This window comes from Struthio camelus, chromosome 3, assembly GCF_040807025.1.
Source record: "Struthio camelus isolate bStrCam1 chromosome 3, bStrCam1.hap1, whole genome shotgun sequence".
In the NCBI taxonomy this organism is placed as follows: Eukaryota; Metazoa; Chordata; class Aves; order Struthioniformes; family Struthionidae; genus Struthio; species Struthio camelus.
In genome coordinates this window covers 43069587-43075791 of record NC_090944.1, presented here as the reverse complement: position 1 = coordinate 43075791, position 6205 = coordinate 43069587, and the positions used below count along the sequence as shown (strand labels likewise).

The 6205-nt window shown below is 39.5% G+C and overlaps 1 long non-coding RNA gene across 1 annotated transcript; it reads left to right on the top strand.

Moving 5' to 3' along the window:
• The first annotated feature begins 3484 nt into the window (after window positions 1-3484).
• LOC104153288 (uncharacterized) lies at window positions 3485-4841 on the top strand. The gene is made up of 3 exons (XR_696210.2): window positions 3485-3650; window positions 4454-4508; window positions 4604-4841. It is a non-coding gene; the product is annotated as an uncharacterized lncRNA (long non-coding RNA).
• The last annotated feature ends 1364 nt before the right edge of the window (window positions 4842-6205 follow it).

Below are 6205 nucleotides of genomic sequence, written 5' to 3'. Positions count from 1 at the left end.
ATCACTGAATCGAGGATGCAAAAAACATTGAAGAGAGAGGAAAGAGCTGTGACTAAAAAAAATGGGCCGTATCTGCCCTTTATGAGGCTTTTTTTCTCTTGCACGTGTATGATTAGATTTTTTTTTGATTAGCAAAAAAGCTATTAGATACATAAAAATTAAAAAAAAAATACTTAAAACATTGTGAAAGAAGGAAACCCCTTTTTCTTTCCTGTGGCAGTGGTTCCCAGTATCTCAGTAGTGGTTCTTGAAAAGCCCTAAAAGAAGACTAAACTACTCCAGTGAGGACTTTGATCGCATATGGTTAAGGAGACATTATGACCTTTAGCAAGGATTTCAACTAAGTCTCTCAGCTGCGGATAGAACAAATCCAAGAGTCACAAAGGCATGTTAATAACATATTGGACTGAATACACATGATTCTGCTAGCCAGTGAGTGAGCCAAAGAACAGAGTACAGTAAAGCTATAAACATATATTAACCATTTAGCTCCTTGGGCCCCGATCCAAAAGCAGTTCAGCATTTGCTTAACTCCAAGCATGTGACTAGTCGCTTTGAAGTGAAGGAATAAAGCTAAGCGGGGTCAGAGCTGCCAAATGGAGATTCTCAGCTTATTTACTTGAGTACCTCCAACTCAGAGACAGCTCCTGGCTCCCTGCCAGGTCTGGTGCATACACAGCGGTGTGTGCTTTTGGCTTCCTTCGCTCTTTCAGGTTCTACCCCACTTAGTATGCCTGTCTTCTTCAAGGCTCTCTCTCACCCTCTGTTTTCCAGAACCAGAGCTAGCCCGATCTCCTCTCACCTTTTCCCTGGCCTCGAGTTATCATGGGGGTATCTCAGCACGGGCAGATACCACGCATTAGCCGACTGGCCGTAACTGCTTACATCCAGGTACTTTGTGGCTCTAGTAGCAACCTTCATGTAGGCAATTGCTGCTGATCAGCTGATAAATGCCTGTGTGAGCATGCTCTCATAGACCTTCAGCCTCTGTACAGACAGAGTTAGACCTGCTCCCGTCACTGCTGCCAGCAGGCTGTATTGATTCAGGCTAAAGCAGGATTCCTAAATTTAATTGATTTAGGGATCATCATTCACAGAAGCAGCCTGAAACTGCTCGCAGTGTTTATATCACAGTTTGGGAACCCCTGTCTGGAAAGACACACATTTATTGGAGACAACCGCGATCCCTGAATATCTCATACCTTCCCTCATGAGCCATGAGAGACGTCTCTCATTCAGTCAGGCGCAGAATCAATACTTGTTCCAGTAACAGATATCTGACTAATAGGTTAGAAATGTCTGGATGTGAGTCATTCACTACTATCATTGCTTTTGTTGCTTGGTGGTCCAAAAAACTGTGAAATACCCCCTGGAGAGAGAAAAAAAAGGCAAGAGAGAGTAAATATGCTGTGTGTAAGAAATCTTGGAAACTATATGTGTCTGAAAACCTTCATGTCTTTCTTCTACAGCACACAGACCAAACACGTTTCACTGTTTTCAGTCTCAAGTGCATTCTTTTGCTCTAGAACTATACCTTTACTTTTTTTTCATTCTCATTTCTTGTTTTCCCTTGACTTCTTTCCACGTAATTTTCCTGTCTGCTTTTGGCTATGTGCACAGCTTTTTGTGAAAGAACATCTTGTACCCAGTCTCCAAAAAGGTTGGTTTCATGCATATGGCAACTGCCGTGGCTGTGGCGGGCAGCACCAGCTCATGGGATTTGTGGATCCCCTCACCCTGTTTTTGAAACTTGGGAGGGGGGATACTTTTAGAGTGAAAAGCAGGAAATCACATCCAATTTATGTGAATGAGTCATGTTGCCAATTTGTGCTTGCTGTGCTGGAAATGTATTTTGAAAATAATCCTTTATATTGCTGGCAGCAAATAATTACTTTGAAATGCTTTACTTTTTTTTTTTTTTTTTTTTTTTGGTCTCAGGGTTACATCCTAAGATACTTATTGACAGGTGCCAGCTTCCTTTTTCCTTCTTCTCAGCAAAGTGGCCCCCAACCAGACAAGGATCAGTGAACAGCTGATATCTGTCACCAGTGGAACACTCAGTGGGAATGCCCTTGTGTATCCCTGGTAGTGTAAAATGCAATCCCTTTGCTATTCTTATCCACTTAATTCAAGGGAGACTAAACAGCTCAATGGCCCCTTCCCTGGTCTTTAAGTACCCCAAAAAGACTGACACTCAGTACTTCTCACTCTTTAACAGAAAAACTAGACTTATGTTATCTAGACACCATCTCATATTGAAATATACCTAACAGACTCCTGTCTATTATATGCCTTGTGTGGGTCTTTCTGTCGTACACTTTTTAAGTAAAGAAAGATTTCTGCTTCAATATCATGATAATAAACAGAGAGGTAAAAAGATAAAAAGCTGAACAGCATCATCTGAAAGAATGTCAGAATCTGAGGAGTCATTCACTAAAAGGAGAGGTATAGGTATGTCCACACACATGCGACTGTGGGTGCCAAATTGAAGCACTATATGCGTATGTAGAAAAAGTATTAAGATAACTGTGATATTGTGAAGTCAGGAACAGCAATGCATCCGCTACTTAAAAGGGTTTCTATTCAAAATATACTTTCAGTTGCTTATAGATTTTGGAAACTTTCACTCTCTGGACCTAAACTTTCCATTCTGGTGGCCTGCTCCTACTTGTACAAATACTGGTGTAAATTTGGAGGAACATCACCACATTTGTGTTTTTTAATGAAGTACTTCTGGGATGCAGAGCAGTGTAAATAACAGCGGAATTTGGCAACACCTACCAAAGTGATTCAGAGCTTTCAGAGCAGCTTGAGATTTTGTATAGACAGGAAGAAACAGTACTTACACTTTAACTGTGCAGGCTTACTCTTGCTGTACAGTCTGCCTAAACCAGCCAGGTTCCTATCATTCCCCCATGTCAGGGGGACAAGTCAAGTGCTACCAGTGTACCAGGGCTGAATGGCCGTGAGTTAAAATGGTGGAAATATTCCTGGGAAAATATTTGAAACAACGTAAAGATGTATTCTCTTCCACAGAAAAAGTTCTTAGTCATTCTACCAAAAAAAAAAAAATCCTCATTAGACAAATCTTTCCCAGCTCCTTTCCTCTTCTGCATTTAGATCCTTTTACATCAAGGGGATGTCCTTGCCGTGCTAAACCCTTAATGTGTGCTTGCTTTGCTCTTTTTATTTTCAGAACTCAGATCCTCAGTTCTGTTGACTTTGGGCTTTTCCCCATTTTTTTTTCTTCCCTCAGAGGCTCTCTGCATTATATTCCTTTTTATACATCTCTCAAAACTCCTGCTCAGTGTGCGTCAGAGCTCAGCAATCCCGCTTAAATGGACTTCTCACTCTCTCTTCACTTGTACCACTGCCAAGCAAATCAACTAGAATGAATGTTGGGACCCAACTGCATTATTTATATTGCACATTTTACCTTTTTTACTTTAGAACATAGGCTAAAGAGCTCCCTGAGAGACTTCATTTCTGAGAAGGAAATCTGCGCAGCCTCCTGAGCTGATACCCCCACAACAGGAACTCCAAGGAGGAATTTTAGCTGGATACTATCTGTGACGGATCACTTCCCTTCACCTGGGAGCTGACATCATCAGGGCTTTTGAAGCAAGATGGGAAAGCCTGTATGGATAGAGGTAATGTGTGAAGGAAAAGCAGAGCCAGCATATTTTGTGCCTCATGGTTATTTAGTGTGATCTCTTATGTGGAAGTGCCTGGCGCTTTAACTGATGTTAAAAATAGTTGCTACGGTTCTGAGATGTATATTTTATCATTTAATGAAATAAAAAAGTGCAAATATTTGATCTTATGTACAAGCATAGGATTGATTGTTAATGAACTCTATAGGCAGTCTTGCTAGTTTTTATGGTAGGCGTGTAACTTTTGACCTTTTCCTGGCATGCCAACCATGCCAAATGCTTTATAGAGCTATATTCATAAAATATAGAGCCTTTAAAATTTTTGTCTCTAAACATACTTTCCAAAGCCAAATGCCTGAGCTGGTACAGAGTGTACTCATATTTGTTCCTCATCATTAACTGATTTATTCAAATAGGACTGGGAATGTGGTGGATGTTTTATTTCCAGAAAATAACAGTATTTTTACAGGATATTAGGGATAATTTATGACTTCATCATGTAATACCAACTGACTGTTAAACAATATATCAGAGAAATGTATGATTAAGAACACCAAGTATAAAGGCCTATTAATTAATCTAATCTTTATCTTTTCCAGTACCTTGATTTCTCTAGTGGTTACTGGATAAACATAATCCTTTTCTGACTGCTCTCTTAGTTCTTTCGGAGTGTTTTCCAGCAAAAGTTTTTCTGGCAGTGTTTAGAGGGGATCATGGGAAAGATAGATGGGACGTTTCTTCTACAGTGCTCTCCAAATCAAGGCCTTATTTCTACTGCTGTATGTCTTTTATTTATCCAGCGTCCTTTTTGCCTTATGATGTCACTGAGATAAGAAATGCAAGAATTCCAGTAAGGTAAGTCATCATTTATTACTGAAAAATAACTGCTGTATATGCGTCAATGAGTTGTTGTGACTTGCTTACCAGATAACTGGAAATGTTTAACACAGTCAGGTGTCCAAACCCCATCTCCCTCTGAAATGCCTCATTGTTTGCTGTTGGCTCAGAAGCATGAAAAGCACGCTGACGGCATGACTGGGACCTGGGAAAGCACCTATGTCTGAAGAGAAGTGATATGAAGACAAGAAAGAAATGCTGGATCTGAAACCCTCCTGTGAAAGAACACTTGTGACAGACGCTCAAAGATTGCTGAGTAAAGGGGCTTGAGGAGATAAGATTCAGGCATATCCATCAGGTGAACAATCCTTTTCTTGAGTTACAAATGCCACTGAAATTGATTTTTTTAATAATTAAAAGTAACCCCTACCTATCTTTTTATTTGTATACTTATTTCTTGCATTTAGAAAGTCAGGCACATTAAGGTCATTTAGTGAAATGTATATATGAATCAGGAATGAATGTCCACACTACTGTTTAGGGGTATCCAATGTGGTGGCTTCTTGTCACGTGTTTCCATTGGTTGTATACTCTCCTTCAACACAAAACAAAGAACAAGAGGAAATGCTAAGGCAATTTATCTTCATTCTGTAACCCTCTTTCCAGTCCCTCCTCCACTTTCACTTTTTCTATTGTCCTCTCTTATCTCACCAAGATTTAAATCTTAAGTGCTAAATAAAATTTGGGTAAGGGGCTGCTGTTTCAAAATAGTGTGACACATTCAACCTTTTGGAAGCTTACTACAATGCCTGTAATAACTATTTGAATGAAAATTTTCAATATAAAGCTTTACAGCCTAGAGAACTATCATTACCTCATCTGTCCTATGTATAACATTTGTTAATGATCCTTGTGAATTTTATTTGCAACAGTCCTGTTGATAAATGAGTTTTCTGTTTTGTTATTCAAGCCGCTTGTGTAAATACAGAATAATGTCTGACCTAGGTGGAACATTTTGCATACCACAATTGATATGCCCTTTTGGTTTAAGCCATTGATAACTACTATTTCAATTTATTTTTTTGACTGTTTATTCTCCTAATTTGTGGTGACTTCATTTTGACTAGTGAGGTACAAACTTATTTTGGTGGTGAACGACTACTCACAGGCTGACAATTTTGTGCAACTCAAATACTTGCATAAGCAACTGCGTCTTAGTTGAACTTGCAGTTCCACTAATGACTGTCATGACCCTAATTGGGGTTGTGACTTTAGTTTGGGAAAAACCACACTAGACCATATTTCCCTTGTTTGTTTACGAGGATGTCATGTGAGAAACAGTCAAAAGCTTATTAAAGTCAGACATATCATATCATATCTACTGCTTCCTGTGTATCCTGTAAGCCAGTTGTCCTGTCAAAGAAGGAAATTAGATTGAGTTGACAAACTTTGTTGGCTGGCACCCTACCAGGTATCAGTGGGACCTGCCAAGATCTGTCTTGGCAGTCTCTCCCATTAGAGCTATGAAAGCTGACAGGGCACAGAAGAGCAGATGGTGTGCTTACTCTAAGGGATTATTGATAACAGAGTTGTTTATGATATATCTATGCTGTTAGTTTCCTGTTGCCTTGTTATCCCTTAGGAGTTTCTGTACTGATATTTTTGCACGAGGTGAACCCTATCAATTCCACTATGGAGACATTAATGATTTTCTC